This window comes from Rhinoderma darwinii, chromosome 9, assembly GCF_050947455.1.
Source record: "Rhinoderma darwinii isolate aRhiDar2 chromosome 9, aRhiDar2.hap1, whole genome shotgun sequence".
Lineage (NCBI taxonomy): Eukaryota > Metazoa > Chordata > Amphibia > Anura > Rhinodermatidae > Rhinoderma > Rhinoderma darwinii.
In genome coordinates this window covers 101,041,497-101,057,957 of record NC_134695.1, presented here as the reverse complement: position 1 = coordinate 101,057,957, position 16,461 = coordinate 101,041,497, and the positions used below count along the sequence as shown (strand labels likewise).

Sequence of the window (16,461 nt, the reverse complement as noted above, 5' to 3'; positions counted from 1 at the left end):
CTCGTTTATCAAACTAGAGAGAATATTGTAGATGGTTATTGTACATCCACCCTGCTGTGCACATGATTCACAACCTCTGCATCCTCGTAGAGATATTGATGTCTATCTATCTATCTATCTATCTATCTATCTATCTATCTATCTATCTATCTATCTATCTATCTATCTATCTGTCTGTCTATCTTCCCCATATCTATCTATCTATCTATCTATCTTCCCCATATCTATCTATCTATCTATCTATCTATCTATCTATCTATCTATCTATCTATCTATCTATCTATCTATCTCTCTCATATCTATCTATCTATCTATCTATCTATCTATCTATCTATCTATCTATCTATCTATCTATCTATCTATCTATCTATCTATCTATCTATCTATCTATCTCTCTCATATCTATCTATCTCTCTCATATCTATCTATCTATCTCTCTCATATCTATCTATCTATCTATCTATCTATCTATCTATCTATCTATCTATCTATCTATCTATCTATCTTCCCTCCCCATATCTGTCTGTCTGTCTGTCTGTCTAAAGAAGGTGGAAGAAAAGAGCAGCACTTCATGACTGTATAGGTTTGAAAAAGGTCCTGTGAGAGGACTGAAACGTAGCGTATCCTTTGAAACATGGAACAATAAACCACATTTTTGTTTGACATCAACCTATTGGAGTGCTGCGATCATTTCTTCACATATCTATCTATCTATCTATCTATCTATCTATCTATCTATCTATCTATCTATCTATCTATCTATCTATCTATCTATCTATCTATCTCATATCTATCTATCTATCTATCTATCTATCTATCTATCTATCTATCTCATATCTATCTATCTATCTATCTATCTATCTATCTATCTATCTATCTATCTATCTATCTATCTATCTATCTATCTATCTATCTATCTATCTATAATCCAAACAAGATGTCAGCCGCACAGCCTTACAAAATCGTATGTGGGTGCCAGCCTGCCCAGGTCAGGGCTAACAGACCTGCTGTAGTAAGGTCCAAACAAATATCAGGCACCACTCCAAGGTACAAGCAAGGTATGGACCAATAAAGCACCTTTTTCTACCTTGCTTGTACCTTGGAGTGCTGCCTGATATTTGTTTGGACCTATCTATCTATCTATCATCTATCTATCTATCTATCTATCTATCTATCTATCTATCTATCTATCTATCTATCTATCTATCTACCTACCTATCTATCTATCTATCTATCTATCTATCTATCTATCTATCTATCTATCTATCTATCTATCTATCTATCATCTATCTATCTTCCTATCTATCTATCTATCTATCTATCTATCTATCTATCTATCTATCTATCTATCTATCTACCTACCTATCTATCTATCTATCTATCTATCTATCTATCTATCTATCTATCTATCTATCTATCTATCTATCTATCTATCTATCTATCTATCTACCTACCTATCTATCTATCTATCTATCTATCTATCTATCTATCTATCTATCTATCTATCTATCTATCTATCTATCATCTATCTATCTTCCTATCTATCTATCTATCTATCTATCTATCTATCTATCTATCTATCTATCTATCTCATATCATATCATATCATATCATATCATATCTATCTATCTATCTATCTATCTATCTATCTATCTATCTATCTATCTATCTATCTATCTATCTATCTATCTATCTATCTATCTATCTATCTATCTATCTATCTATCTATCTATCTTCAAAAATAGAATCCAGCATCACAGGCTTGAATGGGAGGGAGTACAAGCCTTAGGGAACTGACCACTCTCCCTCTAGACAAAAACCAGTAAATAGGCAGCACTCACAAAAGCTTATGGTGAAAAAAGAGGGTGCTTCATTGACCCCAAAGTACAACTATGTATCATCATTATTATATGTATTTTTCTCTAGTTTTCTTCCTAGCTATGTATACTATGTTACATTATACTTTTCTTACAATTAGTTTATTACCCAGTTTGTGTGATACATGACAAATTAGATAAGATATTGTGATGCTGTATATGGAAACTGTCGCTCATGAAGTCCTGTATAACACCAGTCCAGCGCAGGCTGTGAAGCTGTTAACTTGTAGATTTATTCCATGCGTGGTACGTTGTATAAATGTTTTATAATACAAGACAAGATACAATCAGTGTATTTAGGTGCTGTAAGTGTGAGATCTCTCTGTATTAAGTGGTGAATATTCATGAACTCTTGTTTCTTTTGATATATCCGCTCGCCCAGGTACACTCGGGAATCCTCCACATCGGTGATGTGAAAATCGTTGATGCCTGAAGTTCAAAAGGTACGTGTTCACTTTACATTCTGAGCCTGTAAAAAGAAATAAATAAGGAGGGCACCCGGTACATGTCTCTCAACAAATAGCTATTGAAGGCACCAAAGTGTTATACCGAGACCAGGAACGAAAAGGTTCACCAGCAGAAAAACACTAAAGATGGATGGGGGAGGGGGACTGATAACTACCGCAAATATCAAGGGAACGTGGATGTAGCAAAATGTATACTACAATATTCCTCCGTATTATAGGCCGGGTTCACGTGTTTTCATTTATTTTGGTTTTTTTGGAGAGGGGGGGTTGGGTAATCTGAGAAGATCTGTTGGCATACTCTATTTATTTCTTCGGGATCTATTTTGATAAAAAATGTGGAATTAGTTTACATTCAGCTCACTGGTATCTAGAAAAAAATTGGACCCTGTGTAAAGCCGAACCATTAACACGAGTTAAGTGACAGAAGATGTTACATTAATATTTTTTTTATTAATTACTCCATTTGTTTTTTTTTTCAGGATTGTATACCTTTTTAATTTTTTAGCAGTGGTTTGAAAAAATTATTTAACATTTTCTAGGGGATTATGCAAAAAAAAAAAAGACAAAAATAGCCACAGATCTGTACTCATTATGTATTAATATTGTTTATTCAGAGTATACTGAGTTTATAAGGACTATGTGTATTTTATTATTTTTCATTAGCAATATAGATATAGATATAGTAATGGCCTATGGTGTTTATCAGGAGAGATAGATAGATGATAGATAGATAGATATATAGATAGATAGATAGATAGATAGATAGATAGATAGATAGATAGATAGATAGATAGATAGATAGATAGATAGATAGATAGATAGATAGATAGATAGATAGATAGATATGAGATAGATAGATAGATAGATAGATAGATAGATAGATAGATAGATAGATAGATAGATAGATAGATAGATAGATAGATAGATAGATAGATAGATAGATAGATAGATAGATGATAGATAGATGATAGATAGATATGGGGAAGATAGATAGATAGATAGATAGATAGATAGATAGATAGATAGATAGATAGATAGATAGATAGATAGATAGATAGATAGATAGATAGATAGATAGATAGATATGAGATAGATAGATAGATAGATAGATAGATAGATAGATAGATAGATAGATAGATAGATAGATAGATAGATAGATAGATGATAGATAGATATGAGATAGATAGATAGATGGATGGATGGATGGATGGATAGATAGATAGATAGATAGATAGATAGATAGATAGATAGATAGATAGATAGATAGATAGATAGATAGATAGATAGGGTTGGGAATTTGTAGGTTATTGTGTGGAGTATTATTTGGTATTATTCTTCGCTGTGTTTGTATCCCAATAATTTAAAATAAGAAAAATAAATAAAAAACAAAAAAATCTAGGTATAAATGTAATTTTGTATACATTTTTATACCAGTTCTTTTTTTGTTTGTAAACTTAATCTGATACAACTTGTATTTTAACAGCTAACCGTGGGGGCCATACAGCACTACTACAGTATCACATTATTAAAATATGTGAGAAATTACAAAAAGTTGCCAGGTTAAAAAAAAGCCCAAAAATGTACATTTCATTAATACTCGGCCATTGTAAGCCTTGCTACATAATCTATAGAACTAGCAAGAAACAGGCCAGGATATAACAATTTTTTTGGTTTAACTGTTTTGTAAGCCAGGTCCCAAAACATGAAGGTCGTGCATGGTAAAGCTGGCCATGGACATGAAATAATTGTCAGCCGGAATGACCAATATCCCACAGATAATATTCCAAAATTGTATCTGTTGTGTCAAAGTTTTTTGGGCTGGTAGTTGCTTTAGTCAATAGTCGGTTGGCCTTTCGGGCATTATAATAGGGGTGTTTTGGCATCGAGTGATTTTTGTGCACGGCTATAAATTATTGTAATGCTATCAACCACAAATACTGTGGTCTTCGTTGCTTAAATCTGATGTATATGAACAGCTTAAGTGACACTTCTAGAAAGTAAGCATGACCATGAAGGGCTAAGGGACGTTTTAATTAAGTAAACCATACAATGAAGGGCAATAGCACATTTCTAGTATCTAAGACAATACATAAAGTGTTAAGGGGAAATCTCAAGTCTAAGACATTTGATAAAGAGCTCAGAGAAATTTCTAATATTTATGCCAAACCGTGAGTTCAGGGACACTATACGTATGTAAACCTGGCCGCAGGGGGTTAAGGGGCAATTCTAGAGAGCAAAGTAGGCCTAAAAGGGTCTAGGGGTATACCTAGAAATCAAGCAAAGCAATGAAGGGTTAAGGGACACTTCTATTAAGTAAGCTTAGTCCGAAAGGGGGTATAGGGACATGAAGGACTACTGAACATTTCTAGTAAGTAAATCATACAATGAAGGGCTAAGGGACATTTCTAGCATCTAAGGAACCCGTTAAAATGATAAGGGACACTTCTGGTAGGTAAGGCATACAGTAAAGGACAAATAATATGTAAACCAATGTATGCATTTAGGGACGTCTCAATTAAGTAAATCTGGCCACAAGGGGTTAAAGAGGCTCTGTCACCAGATTTTGCAACCCCTATCTGCTATTGCAGCAGATCGGCGCTGCAATATAGATTACAGTAACTTTTTTATTTTTAAAAAACGAGCATTTTTGGCCAAGTTATGGCCATTTATGTATTTATGCAAATGAGGCTTGCAAAAGTCCAAGTGGGTGTGTTTAAAAGTAAAAGTCCAAGTGGGCGTGTATTATGTGCGTACATCGGGGCGTGTTTACTACTTTTACTAGCTGGGCATTCTGATGAGAAGTAACATCCTCTTCTCTTCAGAACGCCCAGCTTCTGGCAGATCACGCTGTGACGTCACTCACAGGTCCTGCATCGTGTCAGACGAGCGAGGACACATCGGCACCAGAGGCTACAGTTGATTCTGCAGCAGCATCAGCGTTTGCAGGTAAGTAGCTACATCGATTTACCTGCAAACGCCGATGCTGCTGCAGAATCATCTGTAGCCTCTGGTGCCGATGTGTCCTCGCTCGTCTGACACGATGCAGGACCTGTGAGTGACGACACAGCGTGATCTCTCGAGAACACGCTGTGTCTGCACTGCCAGAAGCTGGGCGTTCTGAAGAGAAGTGGATGATACTTCTCGTCAGAACGCCCAGCTAGTAAAAGAAGTAAAACCGCCCCGATGTACACACATAATACACGCCCAGTTGTATTTTTACTTTTAAACACGCCCAGTTGTACTTTTGCAGGCCTCATTTGCATAAATACAAAAATGGCCATAACTTGGCCAAAAATGCTCGTTTTTTAAAAATAAAAACGTTACTGTAATCTACATTGCAGCGCCGATCTGCTGCAATAGCAGATAGGGGTTGCAAAATCTGGTGACAGAGCCTCTTTAAAGGGACTTCTAGTGAGCAAACTAGACCATGAAGGATTAAGGGACATGTCTAGAAATTAAGCAAATCCAAGAAGGGTTAAGGGACTCGTCATACAATGACGGTCTGAGACAATTCTTGTACGTAAGACAGGCCACAAACGGTTAAGAGACTCTTCTGATAAGTAAGCAGAGCTTCCACGGCATTAGGGACACGTTAGTAAGTAAGCCAGGACTCAAATGGTTAAGGACCAATTCTGGTAAGGAATTATTTTCCAGTCACAGTCTTCTGTGTAGATTTTCTATTGGGAGGAAAATCAAATTTTATCAGTGGGTGACTGACGGGTAAGGGAAAGCCGGCGATAAATTCTGGTCAGAAGACGAGATTCGAGAGGGAAATGAAAGCTCCGGAATTAAGGCGATTGTTTCCTTAAATCATTTGATGTGTTTATACTGGAGAGCGCTGAGACTTCCGGGATTGTGGAATTATTAATGACCTTCCTCCATATGCGCATGTATATTGGTGCGCATAATAAATGCGGGTGACATGTAAAGGTAAAACATGTAATTAAACACTATAACATCTTAGGCTAAGTTCACACTACCGTTATAGTCCGTCGGAGGAAGAGATGAACGAGAGTCTGAACGGAAAGCAGCGGTTCCGTTAGAATTACCATTCATTTCAATGGTAATTCTTTTGTTTCAGGTGCTTTCCGTTTGCCTCCGTTCGCTAGGTCTCCGTTTTTTTGATGGAAGCAATAGTGCAGTCTGCAGCACTTTTGCTTCCATGAAAAAAAACAGAAATCTAGCAAACGGAGGCAAACGGAAAGCATCTGAAACCAAAGAATTACCATTGAAATGAATGGTAATTCTAACGGAACCGCTGCTTTCCGTTTGGACTCTCGTTCATCTCTTGCTCCGACGGACCATAACGGTAGTGTGAACTTATCCTCAGTATAATTGTACTGTGAGGATGCCAGCGTCGATTAAGACGTCTCAGAACACGCCACCGTTGCACTGCTTGACAATACCTCATGTAGGGTGGATTCACATCTTCTGTGCCCCCTCCCCAACTCCTTATTGATCACTGTCTTCTAATTAGCAGTAGAGTTCCCGAGAAACAAAAAGTTATTATATGATAATGTCTATAATCAGGAGAAGGAGCGCAGCTATAGGGGGTGCAGAGGTAGCAGTGGCACCCGGCCCCTCTCCCACAGAAGAAGACACCAGTATTATAAATGACACATGGTAGGTGGGGGCCCATTACATATTTTGCATTAGGACCCAGGAGCTTTAAGTTACTGATTAAAAGGTTTTTCGGTGTACATCTGGGGTGGCTGCCTAGTCGATAGCCTTGATCAGGAGAGCCCAAGTAGTCAATCATTTATGTCTAACATATTCTATATTGGTGGCAGTGGAATTATACTGGGGGTGCAGAGGCTGCGGTCATATACAGGCCCTGGAGCCTGAGGAGGCCATAAGGTCCTTCCGCCCCAGTAGGAGAACAGTAGGAGAACAGTAGGATGAATGATATGTAAATTTTGGGGGGCACTGTTAAAATTTTGCATTGGGGTCCAGGAGTTTAAAGTTACACTTCTGGATTAAATGAAAATAGATAATATATAGAATAAGACCTTATTCACACGGTGCAGATTATGGATGTATTTTTTAAGCCAAACCCCAAAATGTAACCTAAACAGAAGAAATATATAAAGAAAAGCCTTATAGGTTTCCTCTCCTGGATCCAATTTGGGTTTTGGTTTAAAAAAAATGCATGTAAAATTTGCAGCAAATCTGCACTCTGTGAACAAGGCCTAAGACTAGATGCACACGCAGTTAGACGCAGGTAATTCTGCAGGTAAAATTCCCACTTTATATTGCTTTTTGTGTTTTTAGGTGCGTTTTTTAATTTTTGATGCAGGTGCAGATTTTATGCTGCACACTTTTGTGCAATTTTTTATAAACTTGTCAGATACAATTCTGAGGCGGTAACGCAAGATAAATTGGCATGTTACGAATTTCAAGATTTACTTCCGGAAAAATTTAGCAATATGTAGATGACATTACTTGAATCTCATTTACTTTGCTGGTACTGTATTACGCTGTGGCATTGGTGCAGAAAAACCCGCAGGGAAAAATCTGCACATAATATGTGTCGTGTGCATGTTTTCTATAATGGAACATGAAATTGGTCCTAAAATATTTGTGAGAAAAGAAAATCAAGAATTTGGATACTCTTCTCCATGGCCTTCTTGGCCTTTATTATTGTAAAATGGTTCCTCATCTTCAGACATCCAGGATCCATAATCGGTCAATAGGGTCTCATGGGCATTGCCCCCTTCTAGTAGTGTGTCTGTGGTCAGTGGTCAGTAGGGCTAAATAAACCTGATGTAATCTGACCCATCAGACCGAATGTTCTTTGGTTCAGTCTTTAGGATGGAAATCTTTATTTCTTAATTAGTTCCCCCATTTCTATAGTCACGTTAGTCTCAAATCGACTCGGCAGTGTGAGAAATGCGTAAGCCGGTGTTTAGATAGAATCTAATAAAACATTTAAGACTTTTTGAAAATCACATTTTAGTGTGTAATGAGAACGCAATAGATTTAGTAGCTGAGTAGACACTTCTGTAATAATATAATGTCTATATTCACTGTTGTTACCTGCGGGCTACGTCTTGTGTTGCTAAACAGCAGCCAAATATGTTCAGCTGAAAGATTCCCTAATGGACGATTACAAGGGAAAACTCCAGAGTCCGTCTTTTATTCTGATTGGTTGTTATATAGATGTGACTAATATAAGAAGCTCATTGTTGAATTAAAAAAGTGACTGGTTTTTGCCCAGCGTCTGACCAGTTATAGTCTCAGAAGTCACGAGAAGATTTGGACAGATGATGGATTCGGAGGCATAACTTGAAGCTCCATTCCGAAATCTGTAACAGGACCTCCACCTACCATGGGCCATTCATAATACTGGTGCCTTTGGCCCACTTCAAACACCAGGGCCAGGGTGCGATTGTTATCTCTGCGCCACCTAAAGTTACGTCCCCGCATTGATTATGATGGACAAGGTCAGGAACCAAACTTGGGCAGCCCACATGACATTTTTGACAGATGATATTTGAAGAAATCAAGACCATAGTTGAATAGATCGTGGACCACGGTTGACCTTGTTCGGACAGGCTTTAATTGGACAGATCAAGTCTACAGATAGACCATCATGGGTGATGAAAAACAGATTATTGACCATAGTCGAACATAACTTGGATGTGGTTGGTATGTACTGACGTGTAGTGCCGTATTATAGTGGGCAAAAGTGGCAACTACCTAGTGGCCTCCTCCACCTTGGGCCCTTAATTTCCCAGTGCTTCTAAGACACTCCTGGCAGCAAGACATGGGTGTTCAAAATATTGTAAGTGAATCCCAGACAATATAAAAGTTTTAATATGTGGCAGAACAGGTGCTTCTTTTTTCTATATACATTGCTAAGGGTCGGAGCTTTGATGCCTCATTTTTCTGCACTGCTAACTAGAAGGAATCTAGTGGTTGGACATGAATGTTTATTGTCATCAGGAGATAAGCCACTGCCAGACACCTCCAGGTTTGCGGATTTCCTGGTTAAATGAAGGCTACTGTATGTTTGCACGTTCAGGACAGGATTTGCCATAGGTTACTGATTTTGGTGCAGAATTCGGTCTGAAATTCTCATTAGATCCTTAACTTGTAAGCATAGCCTTTTATCCCCCAGTGGCCTCCACTAACTTTAATCTGGCAAAGCTTTTCTGTTTTACTCTTCGGGTCTGTTCACACAGGGCAGATACGCTGGGCAGATACGCTGGGCAGATACGCAGGGCAGGTACACAGCGCAGCCGTCCGGTTGCCCACAGGGAATTCTGGCCGAAAAACCCGTCCAAATTGTGGTGCAGTTTTTGGCCTGGAATGTCCGCTGCGGAAATCCTACAATGAAAAAAAAACTGTATACTTACCCTGGACGTCGGAGGGACGCGTCGTCCCTCCGACGTCCTGACGTACTGCAGCCCTGGGATGACATTTCATCACATGTGACCGCTGCACCCTGTGATTGGCTGCAACGATCACATGGGATGAAACGCCATCCCAGGAGACCGGCCTGGACAAGGAAGCGCCGAATTCTGGGTAAGTATAAGATTTTTTTTTCCTTAGTTGCGATTTTTTGTGGCGGAATCGCAGAAAAAATTGCAACATCTGCTATTTGTTGCGGGTTTTACCTCCCCATTGAATTCAATGGGGAAAACCCCCAACAAAAAAGCAGCCAGTAAGCACATAAAATAGACATGATGTGAATTAAAAAAAATGCGCTGCAGGTCAATATCTGAGCGTTTTTTCCGCTGATCATTGACGCAGCGCTTGGATGAGATTTGTTCAGACCATCCACTCTGCTGCTACTGTATTATGCTGCGGATTTTCCACAACTAAATACGCTGCGTAAGAACCGCAGTATTTGTGCAATGTGTGAACTCGGCCTTAGGGTAAATAATGATCGGAGGCTTCTGTGACACAGTAATATTATATTAACTTTTTTTATATCTTTGTTTTGGTTTTTTCGGTTTTGCTAGAAAGATGTACTTTCCGCTGTATTCTCCCTGCCAGTGTAACTGCCTGAAAGTGATTTAAGCCGGCTGTTCCGGTCCTTGACTACACATTTATTAAAAGCACAAATTGAGATGAAACACTTACCAAGAGGATAAATCAGATTTATTCATACTGTTGATCAAATGAACACTTTCATCAGAACATTTATGCAAACTCATAGTTTAGATATATGGTGGATTGAGACAGAAGAGTTAAAATGATCTGCCTCGTGACAACCCGGAGAAAGGTGTTAGTGGAGTCGCAGAACTTGAGTTAGAAGCCCTGATCGTATTGTCATTTCTATGTCGTGATAATAGGTGCTAAATAAATTAGAAAAAGGAGACACGGCGCCACAGGGGGACAAATGAGGATCTTATAGGATGATAAAAGGAGGATAGATGCGACAATTCCGCTCACCTCGGGTGGTGGACACCAATAGGTGTCAGAAAGGCTTGGCAAGCTGCAGCCAGGTCCACATCACAGTCAAACGAAGTTTGCTGTCGATCTGTAGTGCGATTCAAGATGAAGAAAAACTGGACCAACGGCGCTGCTTGAATAGGTATTAACAACCATCATGGTTGGTAAAGTAGATAAAGGACTTTATTGTTTTGACAAGGCTACGCGTTTCGACGCCGAACTGACGTGTTCCTCAGGCCTGAGGAAGACGTCAGTTCGGCGTCGAAACGCGTAGCCTTGTCAAAACAATAAAGTCCTTTATCTACTTTACCAACCATGATGGTCGTGTAATACCTATTCAAGCAGCGCCGTTGGTCCCGTGATAATAGGTGGACATTCTTATGTCGTGATAATAGATGGACATTCCTATGTCATGATAATAGATGAAATAACTTTCATTACAATTAAGATTTAAAGATCTTTTTCGGGGGAGCCACATAGATTGCAGTCCTAGATGCAGCAGCTCTTTCCGATGATATTGACCTTTTATTTTTTTATTATTGTTTTATCACTTTTTTGTTCTTTCACATTTTCATGCACCCCTCACCACCCCAATCCACTGTTCACACTTATCTCTTGATTCATAAATAGAATACTAAAACTATAGAACTTCTTGAACTATTGGGACACTTAAGGGCCTTTTACACAGGGTGATGATCACGATGATCACGATCATTACTACATTAAAGTGAAAGTAACGAGCGATAATCGACTTTCTATTATCGGCGATCAGCGCTTATTACGGGCAGTTAATTATTACATCACATTAATTATTATTACAGTATTTCAGTGGTAAATGGAGTCAGTTGCCCTAATCTGCATCCACCATTGTGGGTCCCTCTTATGTTTCCGTTGCTCTATACCCAAAAGTTGTTCTAAAAAATGTCATAGATCTAAAAAAAAAAAAAAAAAAATATCTTGAAAAAAAAGTTCTCTTTAGTATCAGACAAATAATATGTTATTTGAGAAAGTAGAATTATCTTCTCATGGACAATATCTTCAAGTTAACATGTAGGCTAAATTTTATTAATTACCAAAAAATTCATACAAAATTGTAAATCATCATCAAATCATCTGCAGTTTCTGAACAGGATCCCTCCAAATAATGGCAGTAGGGGCTAAATAGGTGACAACCACTCTGGATGCCATTTGGCATTGGGGTCCAGAAGATTCACTAATGCAGAAAGAAGTCCTGGAATGGTTGAAGATTTTTGAATTTGCACATTTTTGGAATTTGAAATTGCATCATGTTTCTTACCAACCAACCAACCAACCAACCAACCAACCAACCAACCAACCAACCGTTGCATATATAAGGCCTACTGTATGGATATTGTGGCCTGCATCACTTGGCCTAGAATACAGGGTGGGCCATTTATATGGATACACCTAAATAAAATGGGAATGGTTGGTGATATTAACTTCCTGTTTGTGACACATTAGTATATGGGAGGGGGGAAACTTTTCAAGCTGGGTGTTGACCATGGCGGCCATTTTGAAGTCGGCCATTTTGTATCCAACTTTAGTTTTTTCAATGGGAAGAGGGTCATGTGATACATCAAACTTATCGAGAATTTCACAAGAAAAACAATGGTGTGCTTGGTTTTAACGTTACTTTATTCTTTCATGAGTTATTTACAAGTTTCTGACCACTTATAAAATGTGTTCAAAGTGCTGCCCATTGTGTTGGATTGTCAATGCAACCCTCTTCTCCCACTCTTCAAACACTGATAGCAACCCCGCAGAAGAAATGCTAGCACAGGCTTCCAGTATCCATAGTTTCAGTTGCTGCACATCTCGTATCTTCACAGCATAGACAATTGCCTTCAGATGACCCCAAAGATAAAAGTCTAAGGGAGTCAGATCGGGAGGCATTTCTTCTGCGGTGTTGCTATCAGTGTGTGAAGAGTAAGAAAAGAGGGTTGCATTGACAATCCAACACAATGGGCAGCACTTTGAACACATTTTATAAGTGGTCAGAAACTTGTAAATAACTAATGAAAGAATAAAGTAACGTTAAAACCAAGCACACCATTGTTTTTCTTGTGAAATTCTCGATAAGTTTGATGTGTCACATGACCTCTTCCCATTGAAAAAACTAAAGTTGGATACAAAATGGCCGACTTCAAAATGGCCGCCATGGTCAACACCCAGCTTGAAAAGTTTCCCCCCTCCCATATACTAATGTGCCACAAACAGGAAGTCACCAACCATTCCCATTTTATTTAGGTGTATCCATATAAACGGCCCACCCTGTACTATGTATTAGTTAAAGGGGTTGTTTCATCAAAATAACCCCTGTTCATATGCTCTATTAGGACATGTGGACATCATAGACAGGGGTCCCCCGCTCAGGGCCCTCCTCTATGAGCTAGAGGGGAAAGACCCTAAGTAAGCTTAGCCCTTGCTCTAGTGGACCTGTTTTGTCCATTTATTGAATGCTCGCCCATTTATTTCTAGGGGCCATATTAAATTTCCGTCAATCATAACAGCTGATCGCCAGTGGTTCCAGGAGCCAGACCTGCACTGATCAGCTGATCACTGGGGGGCTGTTTTTAGGGAAAGGGAGTTGACTTGATGACTTTATTTGGTTGGCATATACAGTATGAGTTATACTTGAAGAATATACCTGGTTTTATTGATCACTAATTATAATAGTAATAATAATAATAGTAATAATAATAATGTTAATAGCTGAAGTTACCCAAACAATAATAACACTGGCCACATGGCAATGTCCCTGAAATAATGTCACAAGAGTAACAACATTGAACCTTGGCAGAATTCCCGGGCTGGTACAAGAACTACAAGTCTTAATTATAGTAAACTTGTAATATGCATTTTATTATTCTTTGGCGCTACATTGTTTTTTTGGCTGGCATTGGAAACCGATGCTCTGAGACAGCAAAATATACACATTGAAATGCTGAAATCCTCCCAATAAATCAATGTCTGACATATAGACAAGTAAGGATGTAATACAGAATATGATCAAAGAATTAATGTAACTTTTACTGGCTGCGCTTCAAAATCATCTTCAGTCACATATTTATTACAGGCTCTATGGACAAATGATGAATACAAAAGTGACTGTATATAGCAGAGGCTAAACAATGATTGTAGAACTATTACCCCCATCGTGTCTTTCAAATACATGATGGTGTCTGTAGTTCTAGAATCGGAAATTCACTTGTTTGAAATAGCCAAAAGACAATAAAATTCTATTCATCTGGCGCCCAGTGGCCCAAAAATCCCAAGCAATCCAGCAAAAATATTCAGATGCAGAATTATTTTACCACTTATCTGATAGTCCGGCATTTGGTCCAGTCCAGCAGGTCCTAATAATAAATACATAGGGGATACACCAATGAAATGATCTATTGAGTCCTTATGCAGGACCTTACAGTAACTTATATAGGTCTCCTAAGGAGCGCAGGAGCGTCACTATCACGTCGGCACTGACAAAGATGATAAAATTATTTACCATATGTGTTATTAGGAAGCGTCTAATAATCCAGAATATTGGTGCCAATGATGACGCTTTATCATCATTTTTGCTGTTTATCTATTATTATATAAGATTGTTATTATTATGTTTATGAAGGTATTATACAAAGTATGACTGGCTGTATATAAACCTTTCCTTTGAAAATAGTTTAGAGAATATATTCCTAGAATATATTCGGAAAATGCTTAAATAGCAATCCCCCCCAAAAAAATACTGTTATTTACTGAATCATTCTAGATTGCTTCAGCGAGATCTAGAAGTAAAGCGGAAGCGGGTGAAAATTTTGAATTTCAACAATTGATCACTTTGTCAATCAACAGTCCAAAGGCTACAAGAGATTGGAGATCGCTGACAGATACTTCGGGAAACTGCAGGAAATTTGAAATGAACCGTCTGCATGTTCTTTTTTCTGATCGCTCGTGTCGATTACTATAATGATTATAAACACTACGTTAGGGAATTTCTATCTAAGCAATTCCCTGTACATTCTATAAACCACCTCTGAAAATAGAACGACACCTCCAGCCAAAACTGTCCACTCATTAATTCTTATGTGCAGTTCTTCCCCCTCTTTCACTTCTCCCTCGCAGTCAATAACAAAGAGGGAAACCTTCCTCCCACTCCATACCCTCTTGCTGTGTGAACTTTTATATATCATAAAAGTCAGTTTCCGGAAATCACAGGGCGCATCACTCCAGCAGGTGGAAGGGGGCGCTGTTCTGGCTCCCTTCCCCTGCTTGCTTCAGAAGCGCCCGGCCCCGGCTACTCAGCAGTCGCCTTTCCCGCCCGGGCACTTCTTCACTCAGTGCCGTCGCTACTGCTGTAGCAGACATAGCGGCTGCTAGCGTCGACACCGAGCATGAGGGTGCCCGTGCTGGGCCCTGCCGATGGGCGGCGGCGCCGCTAGTAGCCGCTGCAGCTGCTACAGCAGTAGCGACGGCACTATAGCAGAGCAGGGAGGTATCTCCCTGCTCTGCTATCTACTAACGGCACTGTAGCTCCCTGATAGATGGATGGATAGATAGATAGATAGATAGATAGATAGATAGATAGATAGATAGATAGATAGATAGATAGATAGATAGATAGATAGAGAGAGAGAGAGAGAGAGAGAGAGAGAGAGATAGATAGATAGATAGATAGATAGATAGATAGATAGATAGATAGATAGATAGATGTAACGTCTATGGCCACGGCCCGTCGATCGGTCGTTAACCCCGACGGCCGTGGCCATGGACAGCTTACCTGCCTGCAGCGTCGTCCCCCAGTCAGGCGCCGGCACTCTCTTCCGGGTGCCGAGTGTCTCCGGCGGGTGCGCGCGCCCGCGCGTTGCACGGCCTTAAAGGGCCAGTGCGCGCGTTTTGCAAAAAACTGCAATCTGGCCCAGGATGCCATGGGCTATAAAAAGGGCTCTGCCCTCTTGCCCTTTGCCAGAGCGTTGTTAGTTTTCCAGTTGTTCGTCTTGCTTATGGTCTCCCAGTGTCTTCCAGCCTCCCAGTGTACCTTGCTCCTGTATTCCGTATCCTGTTTCCGTGCTACCTAGTGCTATTGCCGTGCTGTGCTACCTACCGTGCTGTGCTACAGTCTACGCTACCCTGCTACGCCTCACCGAACGACTTCCCACCGCCTGGTTCTGGACGTGTCCTCCTCGCCACTGCCTACGATTGCCTCAGGTACTCTCGCTGAACCATTGAACTGTGTACCTTCCGGTTTGGCCAGCTGCCATCCCCGCTACGCGGTATGGCCCAGTGGGTCCACACCCTGCATCGTGACAGTACGCTCTGGCCATGGACCCCGCTGGCCAATTCAAGGGCTTGTCACCCTCCCAAGCCATGCAGGCGGATCTGCTGGATCTCCGAGCTAGGCAGGACCAGCTCCTCGTGGCCGTGGACTCTATGGCGCAGCAGCTAGGAACGCTAGTTGCCTCCATTCCTGCTTCTGTGCAAGTTCCTCAAGCCGACCCTCCTGTTGCTCCTCCTGGCAGTTCCTGTACGGACCCTCGGTTCTCGCTTCCATTGCCCTCTCGGTTCGATGGAGACGCCAGTGCTTGTCGGGGGTTCCTGAACCAATGCCACATTAATTTTACCCTGCACTCTCGGGCATTTCCGTCAGATGGAGCCAAGATCACATTTATCATCTCGCTCCTGACCGGCAAGGCCCTGGCATGGGC

General features: G+C 40.1%; 1 long non-coding RNA gene across 1 annotated transcript in view; it reads left to right on the top strand.

Moving 5' to 3' along the window:
- Window positions 1-2,256: 2,256 nt before the first annotated feature.
- LOC142660528 (uncharacterized) overlaps window positions 2,257-16,461 on the top strand; it is a 31,737-nt gene continuing 17,532 nt past the window's right edge. The window contains exon 1 of the long non-coding RNA XR_012850510.1: window positions 2,257-2,320. This is a non-coding gene — a long non-coding RNA (uncharacterized LOC142660528). The remainder of the gene's footprint in view (window positions 2,321-16,461) is intronic.